This window comes from Sus scrofa, chromosome 14 (genome assembly GCF_054392235.1).
Source record: "Sus scrofa isolate SSC_HxYL_T2T_F1_AM1 chromosome 14, Sscrofa_HxYL_maternal_Yorkshire_Landrace_v2.0, whole genome shotgun sequence".
Classification (NCBI taxonomy): domain Eukaryota; kingdom Metazoa; phylum Chordata; class Mammalia; order Artiodactyla; family Suidae; genus Sus; species Sus scrofa.
In genome coordinates, this window is record NC_139396.1 from 97,016,606 (window position 1) to 97,038,521 (window position 21,916).

Sequence of the window (21,916 nt, forward strand, 5' to 3'; positions counted from 1 at the left end):
AAAACACTGGTGGTTGTCAGAGGGAGGGGGTGAGGGGGTGGGAAAAAATAGGTGATGGAAATTAGAAGGTACAGATTTCCAGCTATAAAATAAAGAAGTCATGAGATGTAATGTGCAGCATAGGGAATATAGTCAAAGTAGTGTAACAACTTTCTATGGTGAAAGGTGGTAGGTAATTAGACTTATCCTGCTGATCATTTTGTAATGTATCAAGTATTTTACACCTGAAACTAAAATAATGTTGTAAGTCAGTTATATGTCATTTTAAAAAAAGAATTATAACTCAAGGCTGTTTTCGTTTGTTTGTTTTGTTTTTGTTTTTGTTTGTCTTTGTGCCATTTCTGGGGCCGCTCCCGCGGCTTATGGTGGTTCCCAGAGTAGGGGTCAAATCGGAGCTGTAGCTGCCGTCCTACACCAGAGCCACAGCAACTCGGGATCCGAGTCACGGCTGCAACCTACACCACAGCTCACGACAACGTGTTTTTGTTTTCTTAATCTACATGTGTAAAACTGAGGATGGAGAGGGGAGCATATCCAGTGGCACAGTGCTAAGAAATCTGCCCTCTGGCGGCCATTTCCAGCGTAGCATCAGAGAGGCAAGGAAACCCAGCACTTGCTATCCCAGGACTGACCACACGAGGGCAGGAGAACACAACCGTTGCTGCACTAACCTGGCAAACTGCTTCCAAACTGCTGAAGCCTCACAGCCAGCCAGATGCCCAAGCAACTGGCACAGCTGGCGAGGGAGAGCCAGGCTGGGGCAGGAGTGACCTTACAGAACCGTCCACAGGAATGAAGTCCAACGCACCCCCACTAGCAGGCTTGGCTCTTTTCTCTGGCTTCCACAGCAGCTCTAGGCAGGGGCGGCCCAGATACCTCAACTCCAAGGGGCTGAGGAGGCTGCAGAACTGGACAGCAGCGACCCACAGGTAATGGGTGCCAATGCATTTTTCAAAAGAATTAGAACAAATAGTCCTAATATTTGTACAGCACCACAAAACACCCTGAAGACCTAAAACAATCTTGATACAGAAGAATAAAGCTGGAGGTAGCATGCTCCCAGATTTCAAATTATATCCTAAATCTACAGTAATCAAAAAGGTTTGGGGGAGTTCCCGTCGTGGCTCAGCAGAAACGAATCTGACTAACATCCATGAGGATGCAGGTTCCATCCTTAGGCTCGCTCAGTGGGCTAAGGATCCGGCATTGCCTTGAGCTGTGGTGTAGGTTGCAGAGATGGCTTGGATCTGGTGTTGCTATGGCTGTGGTGTAGGCCAGCAGCTACAGCTCCAATTGGACCCCTAGCCTGGGAACCCCCATATGTCACAGGTGAGGCCCTAAAATAAAAAGACCAAAACAGAAAAAAAAAAAAAAAAAGGTTTGGTACTGGCACAAAACAGACACATAGATCTATGGAAGAGAATAGAGAAACCAGAAAAAAAAAACCTACACTTAATATTATTCATTTTATGGCTGTGCCAGCAGCATGCATAAGTTCCCTGGCCAAGGATTCAATTGCCACCATAGCACTTTAACCACGGGGCCCCCAGGGAACTCCAAACCCACACTTATGTGGTCAATAAAGCTACAACAAAAGGAGGCAAGACTCTCCATGAGGAAAAGGTGGCCTCCACTCAATACGTGGTAATGGCAAAACTGGACAATTAGATGAAAACAATGAAAGAGGGCTGCTTTCTCGCACCAGACAAAATAAACTGAAAACAGATTAGAGACTTACATGGAAGACCTGAAGCCATGACACTTCTACAGGAAAACATAGGCAGTACGCTCTTTGACACCAGCCTTAGAAATATATATATATAAATTAAATATATGCATTTAAGTCCATCTTCTCAGGCAAGTGAAAGCAAAAGCAAAGATAAACTAGACTACTAAAAGGCAATTCCAAAGCCAAGGAGACTACTGACAAAACAAAAAGCAGCCAAATGAATGCAAGGAGATATTTGCAAATAAGCTATCTGATATGGTCTTCATTTCCAAAATATATAAAGGACTCATGCAACTCAACAGCAAAAGATAGGATCTGGCACTGCCATGAGCTGTAGTGTAGGTTGCAGATGCAGCTCGGATCCCATGCTGCTGTGGCTCTGGAGTAGGCCAGTGGCTACAGCTCTGTTTCGATCCCTAGCCTGGGAACCTCCATATGCCCCGGATGCGTCCCTAAAAAGACAAAAAATTAAAAAATAAAAACTAAAAAAAAAACTGACAGAGGAAGACAAATACCTTCTGATTTCACCTGTATGTAGAACCTTAAAAAAAAAAAAAAATGAACATAACAAAGGGAAACAGACTTAGAGGCAGAGAAAAACACTAGTGGTTGCCAGAGAAAGGGGGTGAGGGGATGAGGAAAATAGCTGTGGGAGATTAAAAGGTACACACTTCCAGTTATAAAATAAATAAGTCATGAGATGCAGTGTGCATCATAGGGAATATAGTCAAAATAGTGTAACAAATTGTATGGCAAGAGATGATAACTGGTGATCATTTTCTGATCTATTGAGTCACTGTATTTTACACCTTGAACTAAAAGAATATTGTAAAGTCAGTTATATATTAATTTAAAAAAGAATTATAGCTCAAAGCTGGTGGGATTTTCTTTGGGGGGGGTGCGATTTTGTTGTTGTTTGTTTGTCTTTGTTTTCCTAATCTACTTGTGTAAAGCTGAGGATGGAGAGGGGAGCATATCCAGTGGCACAGTGCTAAGAAATCTGCCCTCTGGCGGCCATTTCCAGCGTAGCATCAGAGAGGCAAGGAAACCCAGCACTTGCTATCCCAGGACTGACCACACGAGGGCAGGAGAACACAACCGTTGCTGCACTAACCTGGCAAACTGCTTCCAAACTGCTGAAGCCTCACAGCCAGCCAGATGCCCAAGCAACTGGCACAGCTGGCGAGGGAGAGCCAGGCTGGGGCAGGAGTGACCTTACAGAACCGTCCACAGGAATGAAGTCCAACGCACCCCCACTAGCAGGCTTGGCTCTTTTCTCTGGCTTCCACAGCAGCTCTAGGCAGGGGCGGCCCAGATACCTCAACTCCAAGGGGCTGAGGAGGCTGCAGAACTGGACAGCAGCGACCCACAGGTAATGGGTGCCAACTCTGACCACCACTGCACCTGACCTGAGAAAACCTTACATAAAGAGAATTTCTAGTCCCTAGTAGGTGCTTAATAAAACCACTCACTCAGTCATTTCAGCAAGAAAAGATGTTGGAGCACCTACAAAATGCCAGGCCCTGTGCTAGTCAGTGAGGACATGGGGATGAGCAAGAGGGACCCAGCCCTGCCAACATGGGGCTTCCCATCTAGGGCGGTGCAGGCCTGAACAGTAAGGTCACCTCCACCCAAATCGTAGCTCGATGAGGGGCCATGGATCAGGATGGTGCTCTAAAGGCTCCTGACAGATGGGTCCTATTTATCTTGGGGGTCACAAAAGGAACACGGAAAAGGCGCAGAAGTTGAGCAGATGATAGTCAGGGAAGGATAGTTTTGGGAGAGGGAACAGCTCAGACAGTGAAAGCCTGGAAATAGGAAAAGGCTTGGTGCATCTAGCAACTGAAGGAGGTGGGTCAAATTGGAACAGCATTCAGCCCAAGAGAACAAAGCCCGCATCTCGCCAAATGCATGTGAGCCTCAAACACATGGAGACCAGTGAAAGGAGCCAGGGACCATGAATCACCCACTGTTAGATTCCACTGATTCAAGCCCTTAAACCTTTTCTTTTTTTCTTTTTTTAAAGGCTGCGCTAGTGGCATATGGAGGTTCCCAGGCTAGGGGTTGAATTGGAGCTGCAGCTGCTGGCCTACGCCACAGCCACAGCCACAGCCACAGCAATGCCATATCCCAGACACATCTGTGACCTACACCACTAGCTCATAGTAATGCCAGATCCTTAACTCACAGAGCGAGGCCAGGGATTGAACCCACAACCTCATGGTTCCTAGTCAGATTCGTTTCTGCTGCGCCACGATGGGAACTCCATAAACCTTTTGTTTTCTTGTTCTCAGTCAAGCCACATCATCCCAGGCCTATAGTTGTGTGTGAATCTTAGGGAGATTTGGACCTACTATTTCCACCTGGCTGGGTCTGGGCCAGCTTTCTGGCAAGAAAGATGGCCTGGCTCTGGACTGGGTCTGACCCTTCACTGTGTGACCTTGGGCAAATCACCCCTTTCTCAGCAGGCCAAATAGCTATGAAGCCAGAGGTCCTGGGTTAGAGTCTGGCTCAGCTTCTCACTTGTTATCTGACTTTGGACTAATGACTTCATCTTCCTGAGCCTCAATTTCCCCATCTGTAAAGCAGTGCTCACCCCACTAGTGTCAGAACTAAATGAATACTGGATATAAAATCTGCAGGCCTGTGGGGACTTGGGTTTCAGTTCCTTCCCCACTTGAATGATGTTTTTAAGTTTTATTGAAGTACAGTTAATTTACATGGCTTGATGATTTCTGCTGTCCCAGTTGAATGATTTTGAATGACCTTGGACAAGTGGAGTCACCCCTCGAGAACGATGATGGATACAGATCATGCATTCAGTCCAACAAACACTTTTCAGGAGCCCACTGTGGTCCGGCCCATGTAGGAAGCTGGGCAGGTGTGCCAAGAGTAGGTCATGGGCTCTGTTCCTGATTTCGAGCCTGATGGTGAATCTGGACACAGAGCAGGTTGTCGAGGTACCTCCTGAGGGACCCGGGAAGGCTCAGAATCCAGCCCCGAACCCCTAGGTTTCCAGTCCTCAGTCAGGACCAAGATCACCTATAGCTGCGGAGTCGGGGTAGGTGGATGGGGGTGGCCAGCTGGCCTGGGGAAGGCCGAGACTGCGCAGATGCCCTCCACCCCTGGCCATCCCTAGAAGTGGCCCTGGGGAAAAAAACGCCTCTCATGCTTTTGAGATTGTGTCCTCCTTTTTCTTTTTTCGTTGCATCCATCGTGTGTGGAAGTTCCCAGGCCAGGGATTGAACTCATGCCCCAGTTGCGACCTTCACCACAGCTGTGGCAACGCCAGATCCTTAACCCGCTACGCCACAAAGGAACTTCCACATATTGTCTTTTTCTTGAGTAAGACCATAGGGCAGAGAATGTGTTGGGGTCTGGCCTGCTCACCTTCCCTCCCTCCCCCTCCCTCCCCCTTTTTCCTCCCTCCTTTCTGTGCGCAGGCCAGGCGCGCGCTCTCTCTCTCTCTCTCTCTCTCTCTCTCTCCCTCTCGTCCCTTCTCCTTCCTGGCCTCCCATTCGCCCAGCTCCTTACACATTTTTCCAAAGCAGCAACCCTGTGAGTTCCTTTGGGTCAGGTAGGTAAAAATCAAGGAAAGAAGGAAAGAAATGTCACCCCCAGTCCTGCTCCTCAGAGAGACACCTGAACATGTAGGATAGCCTTCTAGGTTTTCCTGTGTGCATATCTCAGTTGTGGTTTTTTTCTTTTTCTTTTTCTTTTTTTTTTTTTTTGCGGCATCTGGAGGTTCCCAGGCTAGGGGTCGAATTGGAGCTGTAGCCCCCAGCCTATACCACAGCCACAGCAACCTGGGATCCGAGCCGCGTCGCAACCTACACCACAGCTCACGGCAATGCCAGATCCTTAACCCACTGAGCAAGGCCAGGGATCGAACCTGCAACCTCATGGTTCCTAGTCAGATTCGTTAACCGCTGAGCCACAACGGGAACTCCGCATACCTCAGTTTTTAAATTGATATATATTTGTATGCAATGGGGTCGTGGAATGCGTGCTGTTCTACCACACGGCCATCGTAAACCACACACTTCTCATTTAAAGACATGGAAACGGAGAGGGTCCAGGGGCCGTCAGGAAGTCAGGGGGCAGAGGGGGCCTCCAGGCTCCAGATCTCGTAACTCTGAGGACCAATCCCGGGGCCCAGCTGGGGCCAAGAGGGTAGGGGTTGACCACCCACTGGAGGGGCTCCTGCCGCCCTCTCTTCAGGTGTGTGGAACCCAGAGACCCTTGTCAGCCCCACGGAGCGACGGAGATCCAGGGTCCCCCGAGAGCATCTCTTGGACCCACTCACCCTCTCCTGGACACATGCCCTCTCAGAGTTGCTCACTGGGGTCAAGGTGAAGTGTCCTCAGTTTTTTCCTTAATGCTGAAACACAAGGGGAAAAAATTCCAAAATCACCCACTCAACCAATTATATGGTAAGAAGTGAAAAATGTCCACCTTTGCCTCTCAGACCCCCTCCCTCTATTCCCCCACCTCTCCTCCACTCTCACCTGTTATCTGTTTGGGACACAGCCTTCCCAAATTCTCCCTAGTTTATGGAGGTTCCCAGGCTAGGGGTCCAATTGGAGCTGTAGCTGCCGGCCTACACCACGCACAGCAACTCAGGATCCGAGCTGCGTCTGCAACCTACAGCCCAGCTCACAGCAACACCGGATCCCCTACCCACGGAGCAAGGTCAGGGACCAAACCCGCATCCTCATGGATACGAGTCGCTGTAGACGCAGCTTTACATGTAGATTTACAGACAGTGCACAGGAGAATACCATTTCTCTTTTCAAAGATGGGATTATTCTATTAATATTGATCTCCATTTCTTCAATCAATAATACATGATGGCCATTTTTATAAGTCAGTATTTATAGATCTACTTCATCCTTTTAAATCACTGCCCAGAATTCCATCATAGAGGTTATTTTCAGTTCTTCTGTATTACAGTGTTGCATCAAACACAGACATCTACACCTATATATTGGCATTAATCTCAAATTGATGTGTCCATGCTTCCCACATGCCCATACGACTCATTCCTAGAGGTAGGATGGCTAGTCAGTGGAGCGGGTACACAGATATAAGACACTGCAGCTGACGCTCAATTACTCTCCTAAGAGGTTGTAGCAGTGTTACAGCCCCACTTACCGAGTGAGTGCCTCTTTCTCACAATCCCCAGCACTGGGTCTGATCATATCTGCTCCCCTTTTTTCTTTCACAAAACCCGAGGCTTCCCTGGCAGAAGCAGGAGGAGGCTGAGCGAGGCATGTAGTTGGCTGAATAATTTTCCCCTTCTAGAAAAATCCACGTCATCGCCAGGACGTATGGATGTCACCTCGCGGGGCAGAAGGGCTTTGCGGAGCTGACTAAGGTTATGGACCTTGAGGACTTCCAGGCATGCTAATCTGGATTGTCCGGTGAGCCCCTTCTTATCGTGCGAATCCTTAAAAGCAGAGACCCTTTCCCAGCTTTGGTCAGAGTGATACGGGAAAGATGGTACCAGAATCCGGGGTCTGGTTCATGGCAGTGGAAGAATGAGCTCGGCAAACACACAGGCAGCAAGCAAGCAAAGTCTTTATTAAAGAAAAGCAAATAGCTCCCAGGACAGGTTGGGAGGGGGGAGAAGAGCCCCCTTTTTCTATGGTTCTTTAGGGGGTTTTATTCCTTAAAGGTGGGGGGGTACCAACTGTGGGGTCCAGAAAGATGTGGCTTTCTCCCATTGGCCTTGCTCAGTTACCCATGTCAGTTCTTGTCCAATAGGGCTTTTAGCGTTGGAAATGTCCTGTGTTCGTTTTACGGTTCCTTTGTCCTTTTCTTTCCTTAGATTAAGGAAAAATTAAATTCCTCTCATTCCTTTATTATCAGTTGAGAAGTGGGCTAGAGGATTGCATTTCCTATAGTAAACGAAACCTGTGGGGAATGCGCATTTCCTAGAATAAAACAAGGCCTGGGGAGGTGTTACTCCCTGGAGCCCTTAAACCGCAAAGGTTAATCAATATCCATGTCAAAAGAATGTATGGGAGCCCATGCTTCTACACTAACTACCTGAATTAATATTCTGCCTCAAGAGGAAACTGCGACTGTGATGAAAGAGTCAGAGACGTGAAGTTGCTGCCTCGGAAGCTGTAGGAAGAGTCTGGGAGCCGAGGACTGCAGTGGCCTTTGGAAGCTGAAAGTGGCTTCTCCCTGGGACCTCCAGAAGAACACAGCCCTGCCGCCACCTCGATCCTAGGCCTGGGGATCCACGTCGGACTTCTGGCATACCGAACCCTATGGTGATACATTTGTGTTGTTTTAAGCCACTAAGCTGGGGAGAATTGTAACCGCAGCGCTAGAAGATGGATGCAACCCGCAAGCGCAGGAGCGCCTTTTGCCGCTGGCCAGGTCTCTCAGGCGCTCCTCCAGGGAAGAACCTTTGGACACTCTGGTCCCCTGGCCACACCCGAACGTTCTGGGTTCCTTCCTGTTTCTGGGCTGATTCTCCCACCAAGAAAGCCCTTCACTGTCCTCCCCACCTGCTCCCTGCTTCCTTGCCCTAAACCTTCAGACGCCTGCCAGGGATCCCGGGTAGACGGCAGGACGCTCTTGTTCCTTTAAGGAAGCTCAGTTCAGTTCTCCTCTCTTGTGGAAAAGATGGAGAAGAGAAGCTTCCGAGAGCACCTCTGCCGTCAGGGGCCCGGGTCTGGCTGGGGCGCACCCAGGCGCAGCGAGCACAGTGCCCTTGGCCGTTTCTCCCGGCCAGGGCTGCCACGAAGGGCCAGGCTGCACCTTTCCTCTGCCTTCAAGAGCTTTTACTTGATTAGGGCAACAAGGCCCCTACACCCCAGCAGGTGCCTTTTATGTCCTTGGTCACATCCCCTCAGTCCCTGTGCTGGCCGCCCCCGCTGGGAGAGGCAGCCCAGTGCACGCTGACAGCTCCCACCCACTCCGAGCTTCTGTGCAGGGCTCCCGGACCTTCCGCTCCAGAACTTTATCCAAAGCTAAGGACTCCTGCTAGGCCCCTGGGCAGGCGCCAGGAAGGGTGGAGAAGCCTGTAAGGGGGGCTGCTCCAGTGCCCTGCCCTGCGGTGGTTTATTCTGGGATGCTCTGCAGGAGACAAAACCCCCTTTGCTCACAGCAGTGAGCTCAATAACCACCTTGCATTAGCTCTTCCTTCCTCTCTGGTCACCCCCACTTCTCTTTTTCATCCCAATCAATTCCTGCACTTCAGTCCTCATCTCAGGCTCTGCTTTCAGAGGAACCAAAACACAGGAAATACTGCCAGTGAGAATCCAAGGTGGTAAGTTCCCAGGCCAGGGATCAAACCCGTGTCCTCACGGACAATATGTCAGGTTCTTCACCTCCTGAGCCACAACAGGAACTCCTGCCTTTCTGTCTGTTTTATTTTATTTTTTATTTATTTTTGGCTGAGGAATCACCCAGATTTTTATTTATTTATTTATTTATTTATTTATTTATTTTTATTTTATTTTATTTTTTAGGGCCGAACCAAAGGCATATGGAGGTTCCCAGTCTAGGAGTTGAATCAGAGCTGCAGTTGCTGGCCTACACCACAGCCACAGCCACATAGGATCCGAGCCGTGTCTGAAACCTATACCACAGCTCATGGCAATGCCAGATCCTTAACCCACTGAGCGAGGCCAGGGATCGAACCCATGGCCTCATGGATACTACTTGGGTTCATTAACAACTGAGCCACGATGAGAACTCCAGGAATCACCCAGTTTAAATGGCAGAGGTCGGGAGAAGGCAGGGAAGGGTCGTGCCCAGTCATGGCTGGCTTAACTTGTAGGCTGTCGGGTTTGAGTAGAATTGAACAGGCTCTCTCCACACATGTGCCTGCTTACCCCTGGGTTCAGGAAACTGGCTCTGGTGGGAACTGGGCATTCGCTCCTCAGGGTGTGGCCCTGACCATTCACACCACGTGAATGTTTTGACTACAGTGCCTTGGATTCCGTGTTTATGAATGCAGATGTCATACGTTTTCTGAAGTGAATTTCATTAAGTAGTTGAATTCCCCAGATCAATTCTGCTCTGCCTGTAACCTGGATCTAATACTTTTTACTTTTGTTTTACTAAAGTTATTTTTGAAGAATTTAATTCTGTGTTGTATAAATGGTACAGGAAGTATTTAACACATCTGTCAAATTGCATCCATTACAGCTTCTATGTTTGTGTGTGTTAAATGATTCATCCAGAGTGATTACTGTCAGGAGCAGGTAGATTCATAGGATAATAGTGACACTGCCATCCCTGGGAGCCAGAAGTCACTGTGACCCTTTGGATGGTCACCTTCTTAGACATCTGCCCGTGTAACATGCGCACTGATTTCACAGAAATGGGATCATACAATCCACACTTTGTACTGTGCTTTTCCCCTCAAAAATGACATCAGTGTTTTCCTCTGTCAATGTTTATAGATCTACAGTGTCCTTTTTATTTTATTTTTATTTTATTTTAGGGCCACACCCACGACATACGGAAGATCCCAGGCTAAGGGTCAGACTGTGCTGGCCTACACCACAGCCACAGCCGCGCCATATCTGAACCGCATCTGCAACCTATACCACAGCTTACAGCAACACCAAATCCTTAGCCCACTGAGCAGGGCCAGGGATTGAACCCCCGTCCTCAGGAATACTAGTCGGGTTCGTTACTGCTGAGCCATAATGGGAACTCCACAGTGTCCTTTTTAAAAGCTACATAATTTTCCACGGATACATATAATTTCCTTTCCCCATGGCCGTTCAGTACACCAACAATAGTGTATAAAATCTTTTTGCAGACACCTTTCTGCACTTGACCAGTTATCTCTTGGGACAAATTCCTAGCAATGGAATTGTTGAGTCCAAGAAACAGCTCCATGCCCTAACCCCATTGTGGGTTTTTTTTTTTTTTTTCTGAGCCCCCCTCCCATGGGAAGCAAAAGAAAAAAATAATTTTCCATCTACCTGTAGCCTCAGTCACCCAGTTCCCATTCCTGGAGATGACTGATTTTATCAGTTTCTAAGGAATTCTTCCAGGGGTAACCCGTTTTTCTATATAAAGAGACATATATTCCTCCAAGCCATTTTTCATACAAATGGTAGCCTACTACACACAGTTCTGCACTTTTAACACATTTAAAAAGCCAGCATCCTTAAGACAAATATAACAAAACCCACTATAAGCTCTAAATACGCCTCAAAGTATTATCTCAAGATTTTTTAAAAATAAAATCAGACTCCAAAGATGGGAAAACAGTGAACAAACGAGCATTAAAATTTTAAATCCTGGAGTTCCCATCTCGGTGCAGCAGAAACAAATCAGTAGGAACCATGAGGTTGCAGGTTCGATCCCTGGCCTCGCTGAGTGGGTTAAGGATCCAGCATTGTTGTGAGCTCTGGTGGAGGTCGCAGAGAGGGCTCAGATCTGATGTGGCTGTGGCTGTGGTGTAGGCCGGCAGCTGTAGCTCCAATTCGACCCTAGCCTGGAAACCTCCATATGCCGAGGGTGCAGCCCTAAGAAGACAAAAACCAAACAAATAAACAACAACAACAAAAGAATTTTAAATCCTCTTCCAACACTGTCTTTCTGAACAAGTGACTGCTGGGTGCAAGCTGCTCAGGGCTGGGATGCAGAGGCCACCCTGGGGGCAGGGCAGAGGGTGTGGCTTCCTAGCAGTCTGTTGGGCTGCAGAGCTACGTGCATAAGGGAGCATGGTCCTGCCAGGGCCACGTCTGGAGTCGCCCTGGTTCTCCAAGGGGAGCTCCCACTCCTTACCTCCTGCCTTTGGCCAGGGATTATTTTTATCCACCCCAATCACCAGTTAGCCTAGAAGCCCTGTCATTTGGGAGCCTGGCCACGCCTGTACTAAAATTCCCCAGCAGACTCTGAGACCTCAGAACAGCCCCTCCAACTCACACTTCAGTGATGCTCTGTGGCCAGAACTCTCTTCTGCACATTAGGGTCGGGACGTGGAACTGTAGCAGCGTGGAGGCTGGGCCTCTGGATTTTCTGCACCCATCTCTTCTCCACCATGAAATTGGTCTTGGACATCTTGGGAACACGAGTGTGCCATCGCATCTCACAGGACATGGCCTGGTGTGGGTGTGGGGCTGGCTGGAGCAGCACCTGGGGCCACCCAGGCGAGGAGTAACCTTTGGTAAAGAGCATGTGCCTTCCTCCCCACCTGGGGCACCTGCAAAGGGGCCACTTTCCTGGCATCTATGACAGCTGCACGGGCTCCTGCCTCAAAGATGACCCCATGGACCTTTTGTGTGCTTGTCATGTTATTCCACTAAAACCCCTCTACTCCCCTTCTCTATTTCCTCAGGAAGGAGGGACCTAGGATGCAATCAAGGGCTTACAGAGCACACAACACGATTACCATTGTTTTGTTTGGCGGAAGTTTGGGGGGGTGGGAGTAGATTTCCATTTATTTCATGAGTCTTAATACATCAATACACACAGAAACCTGAGCAAAAAAGAAAAAAAGGAAAGGAAACTAGAAACTGAGTGAACTCACTTGCTACCCTGTCCTTCCCCGTCATACATCACTGGTAATGAGTCTGGCTAAAAAAATTGCCATTTTTTCCCAGTGTCATTTACTCTGGACAGTTAAGGTTTTTGCGTTGTTATTTGATCCATGGAAAGTGGGCATGCTTCACTCCAGGTCACAGATGAGGAAACTGAGGCTCAGATTTGGGCCAGGAGCTTTACCCAGACCAAAGTGCCTTCTCCAAACACATTATGCAGGAGTTCCCATGGTGGCGCAGTGGTTAACGAATCCAACTAGGAAGCATGAGGTTGAGGGTTCGATCCCTGGCCTTGCTCAGTGGGTTAAGGATCCAGCATTGCTGTGAGCTGTGGTGTAGATTGCAGATGCGGCTTGGATCCTGTGTTGCTGTGGCTGTGGTGTAGGCCAGCAGCTGTAGCTCTGATTTGACCCCTAGCCTGGTAACCTCCATATGCCACAGGAGTGGCCCCAGAAATGGCAAAAAGACAAAAAAAAAAAAAAAAAAAAAAAAAAGAACGCATTATGCAGTCTCCTCTGGACGATCTGTCTATGCACCTTGCTCTGTGTTACATTTTTTCATAGCACTAACCTCTGCCTGGGGATGCCCAAGAGGCATATCATCACACCACACTCCACTGGCTTCCATTACATTATTTGATTGTTCATGACCTGTGGCTCTCCTGCACTGTAAGCCCCTTGAGAACAGGGAGCTGGGAGGCTCTGAGGAAAGCTGAATCCCTGCACCTAGAATAGGAATGGCCCAGAGGGGGAGCTCAACAAGTTTTGTTGACTTGGAGTTTCCATTGTGGCTCGCAGGTTAAGAATCTGACTAGTATCCATGAGGATGTGGGTTTGATCCCTGGCCTCGCTCAGTGGGTCAAGGATATGGCATTGCTGTGAGCTGTGGTGTAGGTTGCAGATGCAGTTCAGATCTGGTGTTGCTGTGGCTATAGTGTAGATCAGCAGCTGCAGCTCCAATAGACCCCCTAGCCTGGGAACCTCCATATGCCACAGATATAGGAAAGACAGAGAGAAAGAGAGAGAGAGAGAGAGAGAGAGAGAGAGAGAGAGAGAGAGAAGGAAAAGGAAAGGAAAGAAAGAAAGAAAGAAAGGGAGGGAAGGAAGGAGGGAAGGAAGGAAGAAAAGAAAAGAAAAGAAAAGAAAAGAAAAGAAAAGAAAAGAAAAGAAAAGAAAAGAAAAGAAAAGAAGTCAGTCTTGCTGACTAAATTCACAGGTGAAGCCTAGATTCAGACCCAGGTCTGCCTGCTTCCAAAACAGTTGCTTTTCCCATCCCCCTGCCCCCCTGCCAATCTGCCAAAGAAATGAGGTTATGTGATAGATGGAGTCAGCTGGAGCTCAGGCTTTGAACCCAGGTCCTCTAGTCCCAGATTCTCCTGGTAGAGACCCTAGCAGAAGGAGCTACAAAGGAATTTGCTATCCATCTCTGCTCCTTCCTCCCACCCTCCTGCAAAGTGTCAAGCAAAGGGATCTGAGGGGATGGCAGGTGCCTGGGGTGTTTCTGAGCATGATAGCAGAGCCCATTCAAAGTTCTCCAGCAGGGTTAGGGTTACTAAGGTGGCTTCCCCCTCTGTAAACCCCCTCTTCCTCCACAGCCAGGGAGGGACACCCTTGGCCAGCGTGGAATGGTCGAAAGGCCTATAATAAGAGTCAGATGGATCTTTGTGTTCCTCAGCAGCCTCCCTCCACCCCCATGGACTTTCTCATCACCGTGGAAACTGGGCCCCTTGGCTTCCTTCTGAAGGCATTTTTGGAGAGCATCCCATCAGCCCACAAGCCCCCACTAACTAAGCTGACCTGGAAAAAGACTCCAAGTGGGCTGTGGCCTCCAGGGCTTCAGGGCTGACCTGCTGACCCAGTTTCTGGTCAAGATCCCAAGAAAGGAGAGAATGCCAGGCATTGGCTCATTTGGCAGGGAGGTGTGGGTGCTAGAACACTGTGCTCAAGGCTGGGAGATGGAGGACAGTGGAGATGCTGATCCAGAGCACAGGGGGCCTGAGAATTAAGGGATATTCCCTCCTCTGTATCTCTCACGTAATGACACATAATGACATGGTAACAAGGACTACCACACTCTGTGCCAGGCACTATATTAAGTACTCATGCTGCAGTTTGCTATTGGCCCATCCTACAGATGAGGAAACTGAGGTTTAGAAAGGTCGCACAGCCAGCAGGGGGCAGGACTGATGGCCTTGCTCTGGAATGCTGAATGCACATCTGTCTCACCACCAGCATGCAAGCTCCTCAGGGTGGGGAGAATGCATCAGCTTTACTTCCATCTCCCCACAGCCAAGCATAGTGCTAGACATGTAATGGCAAATATTTGTTAACTAAACTAATGGATAATTATTAATTGCAAAGCTGTTTTCCAATATGTGATTATTATTTTTTTGCTCTTTTTCCCTACCCCCCCTTTTTTTTATGGTCACACCTGCAGCATATGGACCCTAGGCTAGGGTTCAAATTGGAGCTACAGCTGCCTGCCTGTGCCACAGTCACACAACGCAGGATCCAAGCCATGTCTGCAACCAACACCACAGCTCATGGCAATGCCAGATCCTTAACCCACTAAGCAGGGCCAAGGATCGAACCCACATTCTCATGGATACTAGTCAGGTTTGTTACCGCCGAGCCACAACAGGAACCCCACTTTTTTCCTTCCCTTGACTCCTCCCCAATAAGTTTTACAATATTTTTTCTTCCAGCTTTTTTGAAATATAGTTGATATACAGTACTAAGTTTTAGGTGTACATCAAAATGATTTGATTTATAGACATTATGAAGTGATTACAATAAGTTTAGTGAACATCTATCATTTCATATACACAAAATTAAACAAAGAAAGAATAATTTTATCTTATGCTGAGAACTCTTAGGATTTATCCTATTAACAACTTTCATCTATAGCATACCTCACTGTGAATTATATTTATCATGTCATACATTATACCCTTTCCTCCCCAACAATTATTTCCCCTCAAACCCTGAGAGGTTTTGGAATCTGTAAGCTCACTAGGGGTGGGGGTGCCTCCAAGACACACTTTAATATATGGATAAGAATGCAATCTTTATTTTTGTTTCCTTTTGCATTAATTTATTTTTTTAATTTCTTTTTTAATTGTTATTTCCCCAATACAATCTTTTTTCTACTGTACAGCGTGGTGACCCAGTTACACATACATGTACACATTCTATTTTCACACATTATCATGCTCCATCACAAGTGACTAGACATAGTTCCCAGTGCTACACAGCAGGATCTCATTGCTAATCCATTCCAAAGGCAATAGTTTGCATCTATGAACCCCAAGCTCCCAATCCACCCCACTCCCTCCCCCAGAATGCAATCTTTGAAGCCAGACTATGTGGGTTTGAATCCTGCTCTGCTATTTAGTTGGGTAATGCTCAGTGAGCATCAGTTTTCCCACCTGTACAATGGGCTTGATGTTATTGATGATGGGATGTGAGACGCCTCTCAGGCATGCCTCAGATGCTCTTGGCGTCTGCTGTTATTCATGCTATAAGCACTGAGCTGGGGATGAGCTCTGCATGGACTATGACCAGCTTCTCAGGCCTGGCCTCTTGTCCTGGGGCTTCTCTGGGACCATCAAAGCATGGGATGACCCAGGGCTCTGCTTGACATCCACTCTTGCAAAACTGTGTGTGTGTGTGTGTGTGTGTGTGTGTGTGTGTGTGTGTGTAGCCCTTTGGATTGGACATTGGGCCAGTGGGAGACAAGAGCTAGTGGATAACTTCTTCCTCTTACTCCCCCTGATCCAGCTGTCCTGAACTGCATTTTATATGCCTTTGTGTTTTGGTTTGTTTTGTTTTTAGGGCTGCACCTGTAGCATATGGAAGTTCCCAGGCTAGGGGTCAAATCAAAACTACAACTGCCAGCCTATGCCACAGCCACAGCAACACCATATATGAGCTGCATCAGCGACCTACACCACAGCTCTCAGCAATGCCAGATCATTAACCTACTGAGCAAGGCCAGGGATGGAACCCACATCCTCATGGATACTAGTCGGGTTCTCAACCCACTGAGCCACAGTGGGAACTTCCTCACTGCCTTCTTGAAGGATACTCCTGGAGGACAGCACATTCATGTAAGTGTACCTGGAGGTGGCCAGGTGGATCACACACCTTTACATCACCTCTGCCTCCTTCCCTGCTTCACTCTTGTCCCTCCCTCCCTCCTGCTCCCCAGGGTCACTTTTCCTAACAAAGCAGTAGGAATCAGCTTTTGGCCTTGGTCTTGGCTTTCTAGGAATGCAGGCAAGACAACAATTCTCTTCCTCTGTGGGGGTTGGAGAATGAAGGGAACAAAAACTGCCCATTGAACCAAGAAGGAAGGCAGGTGGCTCCATCTCACCAATGGATCAGTTTATTACAGGGTAACTTATTCACAGGGTGGGATCAGGCAGGCAATGACCTGGAAGCCTTTGCAGCTGCACTCTGCACTGCTGGGGGGCCATTTGGACAATTTTATAGTTAACCTAGGATATGGGAGTACTTGTTTGGAAATAAGAAGCACATTCCTATGTCAAGATTTATGAATGGGTATCTAGTCTCGTGGGCACCGGGACTATATTAGGAAAGTCTTTATCATTGTTTGGGGACCAACAGAGCATAGAGGTCGCCTGGTCCTAATGATTATTAAACAACACCTATTACAAAGCCCTTGATGACAAAGACGTGATTTACAGCACAGTACAGTCCAAGGTGTGTCGGTGGAAGGACAAGAGGAACTTAACAGGTCCAAGATGGCGTCAGTTATGCTAAGAGCCATACAAAGGGTTTGTGTGAAGGTGAAAGAAGCTCCTTAATGTAAAGTGTTTAGATCAGGGTCTGGCACCAGTGGGCCTTCCATCTTATCACCTTTGGGCTCCTCCCTCTCTCTCTTCCCCCACATCTAATCTATCAGGAGGTCCTCTCACTCCATCTCCCAAACACATCTTAATGGGGTCCACCGCCACCATCCCCACTGCCACCACCTGTCCAGGCCCCCATCAGCATCTCACCTTGACCCTCACCAACTCCAGTCTTCCCCCTGCCAAACCCTCCTCTACTCTGCATCCACAGCAAGCTTCCTAAGGAACAAATCTGGTTCTTCTGCTTGAATGCTGCCATTTCTCCCCATTACTCCTTAAAGAATGTGCAAGCTCCATAGTGTGGAGGGGCTCTCCAGGCTCCTCCCTGACCACACCCACCCCCTCCAGGCTCCCAGCTCTCCCTTCCCTTCCACTCTTCCCCTGAACACCTCTGCACCTGAAAGGGTCTCTGCAGGTCCTGCTCCCCTCTTCATCCGGCTGGCATCAGGTGTCAGCAGAAGCCAGACTTCCACTGACATTTTTATTGAAGAACTTTTCAAATGTACACAAAATCGAATGACTATTACAATGAATCAGCTTCAACAAGGATCAACACTGGGCCAATCATGTTTCATCTATACTCCCACCCTCTCCTTCTCCTCTTCAGACCATGAGAGGAAATCCTGCCATCATGCCTATTATTTCAACTGTTACTATTTCACTATGTGACTCTCTAAGAACTCTTTGTTACAAAAACTGTACCACAATACTATTATCACATCTATACAATTTAACAGTAGTTCCTTAAATTGTCAGCTATGCCCTCAGAGTTTACATTTCACTAATTATTTGTTATATATATGTATATATATATATATATATATGTACATACTTTTATTTTTTTGTCTTTTTAGGGTTGCACCCGAGGCACATGGAGGTTTCCAGGCTAGGGGTCTAATTGGAGCTACAGCTACCAGCCACAGCCACAGCCATGCCAGATCCCAGCTGTGTCTGTGAACTACATCACAGCTCATGGCCATGCTGGACCCTTACCCCACTGAGTGAGGCCAGGGATGGGACCCGAAACCTCACGGTTCCTAGTCAGATTCGTTTCTGCTGCATCACGATGGCAATTCCTATTTTATAATTTTTTTTTAAGAAGACATTTTGGTTGAATCAGGATCCAAATGAAGTCCATACATTGTGTTTGATTCATACCTTTAGATGGCTTCTTTTTTTGTCTTCTTGCCTTTTCTAGGGCCGCATCTGTGGCATATGGTGGTTCCCAGGTTAGGGGGTCTAATCAGAGCTGTAGCTGCCGGACTACACCACAGCCACAGTAATGTGGGATCTGAGCCACACCACAGCTCATGGCAATGCCAGATCCTTAACCCATGATCGAGGCCAGGGATCGAACCTGCAACCTCATGGTTCTAGTCGGATTTGTTAACCACTGAGCCATGACGGGAACTCCTAGATGGCTTCTTTTTCTTCCACTACTTTTAACCTATAAGTTTCCTCTCCATCTCTTATTTTTCCTCTTTGCAATTTTCACTTGGTTGTTGAAAAACTTGTGTCTTTTATCTGCAGAATTTTCCACAATCTGGATTGTGTCCATCTTTTTTTTTTTTTTTTTAGCTCCGGACCACGCCTGTGGCATATGGAAGTTCCTAGGCTAGAGGTCAAACTGGAGCTGCAGCTACCAGCATATGCCACAGGCACAGCAATGCCAGATCCGAGACATATCTGTGACCTATGCCACAGCTTGGGGCAACGTCAGATCCTTAAGCCACTGATCCAGGTCAGGGATGGAACCTGCATCCTCATGGACACTATGTTGGGTTCTTAACCCACTAAGCCACAATGGGAACTCCTGGATTGTGTCAGTCTTAAGGGTATTATTTTAACAATGTTTCTTTGTCCCTTGCATTTCCTTACATTGGTAGTTAGATTATAGGTTTGATCAGATTCCTGTTCATTTCTTCTCCTCTTCCTTCTTCTCCTTCTTCTTCTTTTCTTGGACAGTTCCGTTTAATAGGTGATACTTCATTCTTCCATCAGGGGATGCACCATGTTTGATGATCTTTCTTTTTGTGATATTAGCAGCCACAGATGATCAATGCCCAGATCCTTTAACTCATCAATGAGGCAAATGGTAATATTCAATTCTATGATTCCTTCCTTCATGATTAGCTGGGATATTTCGTAAGATTTAATGTCAATGATTCACCAGTCTTTTTGGTTTTTTGAACCCTTGATTACCCAGAAAGGGCTCAAGGGAGCAATATTTCTTGGGCTCCTCTATGTTCATAATGATTTGGCTTTTATACTTGAAGGTCAGTTTCACTCAGTATAAAATATTTGTTCAGGGGAATTCCCGTCAAGGCTCAGTGGAAATGAATCTGACTAGTATCCATGAGGATGAAGGTTTGATCCCTGGCCTCACTCAGTGGGTGAAGGATCCAGCATTGCTGTGAGCTGTGGTGTAGGTCACAGATGCGGCGGCTTGGATTCTGCATTGCTGTGGCTGTAGAGTAGGCCAGCGGCTACAGCTCCGATTAGACCCCTAGCCTGGGAACTGCCATATAACCTGGTGTGGCCCTAAAAAAGAAAAACAAACAAAAAACAATCTTTGTTCATATTTCCTGAAATCCATCATTGTATTGTCTTCTGACATAAAGCACTGCTGTTGAAAAGTCAGATGACAATTTATTTTTTGTTTTTGTTTTTGTTTTTTGTCTTTTGTCTTTTTAGGGATCCAAGCCTCATCTGCAACCTACACCACAGCTCACGGCAAGGCCGGATCCTTAACCCATTGAGCGAGACCAGGGATCAAACCTGCAACCTCATGGTTCCTAGTTGGATTTGTTTCCACTTCGCCACGGCAGGAATTCCTGATTTTCTTTATAAGTAATTTGGCCTCTCGGGATTAGATTCACTCGATATTTTTTCCCTTAAAGCTCAATAGTTTTCCTAGATTTAAGTCTCAGGGTTGCATACGAAATTTCAGGTCATGCTCTTTGTAAGGAATGTTTCCCTGCATTACAGTTTTTAGTACTTGTTCTGTTCCATTGTTTTGGTTTTCTTCAGTGTTCTTCATGGATTCCTATCACACGTATGTTGAACTGTCCTCCTATTTACTCTGCTACATCTATTACTTATTCTCAAATCTTTTTAAACCCTTTATATCTTAAAATGCCCTCCTTTCTAGCTTAGTTTTCTTTTCTTTTTATTTTTTTTATTTTTATTGTTGTTGTTGGTTTTGTTTTGTTTTGTTTCTTCAGTCTTTTTAGGGCCGCACCCGTGGCATAGGGAGGTTCCCAAGCTAGGGGTCAAATCGGAGCTGCAGCTTCAGGCCTACACCACAGCCACAGCAACGTGGGGTCCAAGCTGAGTCTGTGACCTACACCACAGCTCACAGAAACGCTGGATCCTTAGCCCACTGAGCGAGGCCAGATACTGAACCCATGTCCTCATGGATACTACTTGGGTTCATTACTGCTGAGCCAAGATGGGAAATCCAGGCTTAGCTTAGCTTTCTTTGAAAATATTCTCTATTAGTTATTCTCTCTCCTGTTTCTTCACTTTTCAATTTCATTTCTGAAATGGTTTCTCTTTTTATATATTTATTTTCTGATTTTTATCATCACTCTTTTCAAAACTTTCTTTTTTCCCTAATCATCTGACTTCTGAGCTCATCCATTTTGATTTATGTAGTTTCATAACTTGCATCATTTAAGTTTTTTTTGTAATTTTGTTTTGAAATGTTAAGTTTTCATCTCCTTTGCAGATATGTTTTTCTGGCATGCTTTTATTTTTTGTAGGAATGTTGTTTTGCAACTTATTCTCCTTTTCTCATAATTGTCTGAAGGATTCCACCTTGACGCTTTTCTACTTTTAGGAGATAGCAAGTGAGTAAGGACAATTTTCTAACTCCCTAGATCTTGAGCACCTCATTCTGTTGAGTTTATAAAGTGATTGTTCTAACTACTGTTGCTGCATTACAAATTCCCCCAAATTTTGTGTATATAAAAAACAACCATTTCATCATGTTCACAGGTTCTATGGGTCAGACATTCAGAAAGAGTACAGTGAGGATGGCACCTCTCTGCATCTGGGTGCCTGGTGTCACAGTGGAAGACTGGATGGAGGTGACTTGAAGGGTAGGGGCTGGGATCCTTTGATGGCTCATTAACTCATATGTTTGATGCCGGATGCTGGCTGTCTGGTAGAATACCTACACATGATCTCTCCATGTGGCTCGCTGGGCTTCCTCACAGCACGGTGGCTGATTTCCAAGAGTGACCATCGTAAGAAAGCAAGTGGACACGCACGTCATTTTGACATTCTTGGCAGCCACATGGCCTGTACTTCCGCTGTTCTCTCTTGGCCAAGCCAGTCACAAAGCTCCAGCCAGGTACATAGGTCCTACTATGTAAAGGGACAAATGTCAAGGCCACATTGTAAGAAGGCATGTGGAGGAAGAGATAATTTCTGCAGTCATCTTGGTAAAATAAAATTTGCCTCAATGACCACATATGTATGTATGTGTGTGTACACACATATTATTATAATTATTATTATATGTGTACACACACACACAGCTTTGTACTTCCTGAGAAAACTTGATCCTCCATCCTCCAACCCCACTAGTTTGGGGAGGGAGCATGCCCACGACAGGTGGAAGTTCCTGGGCCAGTGACTGAACCTTCACCACAGCAGCAACCCAAGCCACTACAGTGACAATGCTGGATCCTTAACCCACTGTGCCACAAGAGAACTCCCAGCCCCACTTTTATCTGGAGCTTGTCTTCCTTTGTCCTTAGTGTGCCAGTCCTGATTAAATCGGAT

At 46.9% G+C, this 21,916-nt stretch overlaps 1 long non-coding RNA gene across 2 annotated transcripts in view; it reads right to left on the minus strand.

Annotated features, from left to right (window-relative positions):
• The window catches only part of LOC110256608 (uncharacterized), a 131,738-nt gene that overhangs the window by 11,218 nt on the left and 98,604 nt on the right, over nt 1–21,916 (minus strand). For both annotated transcript variants that reach the window (XR_014828126.1, XR_014828125.1), the window contains one exon: nt 6,036–6,110. This is a non-coding gene — a long non-coding RNA (uncharacterized LOC110256608). The remainder of the gene's footprint in view (nt 1–6,035; nt 6,111–21,916) is intronic.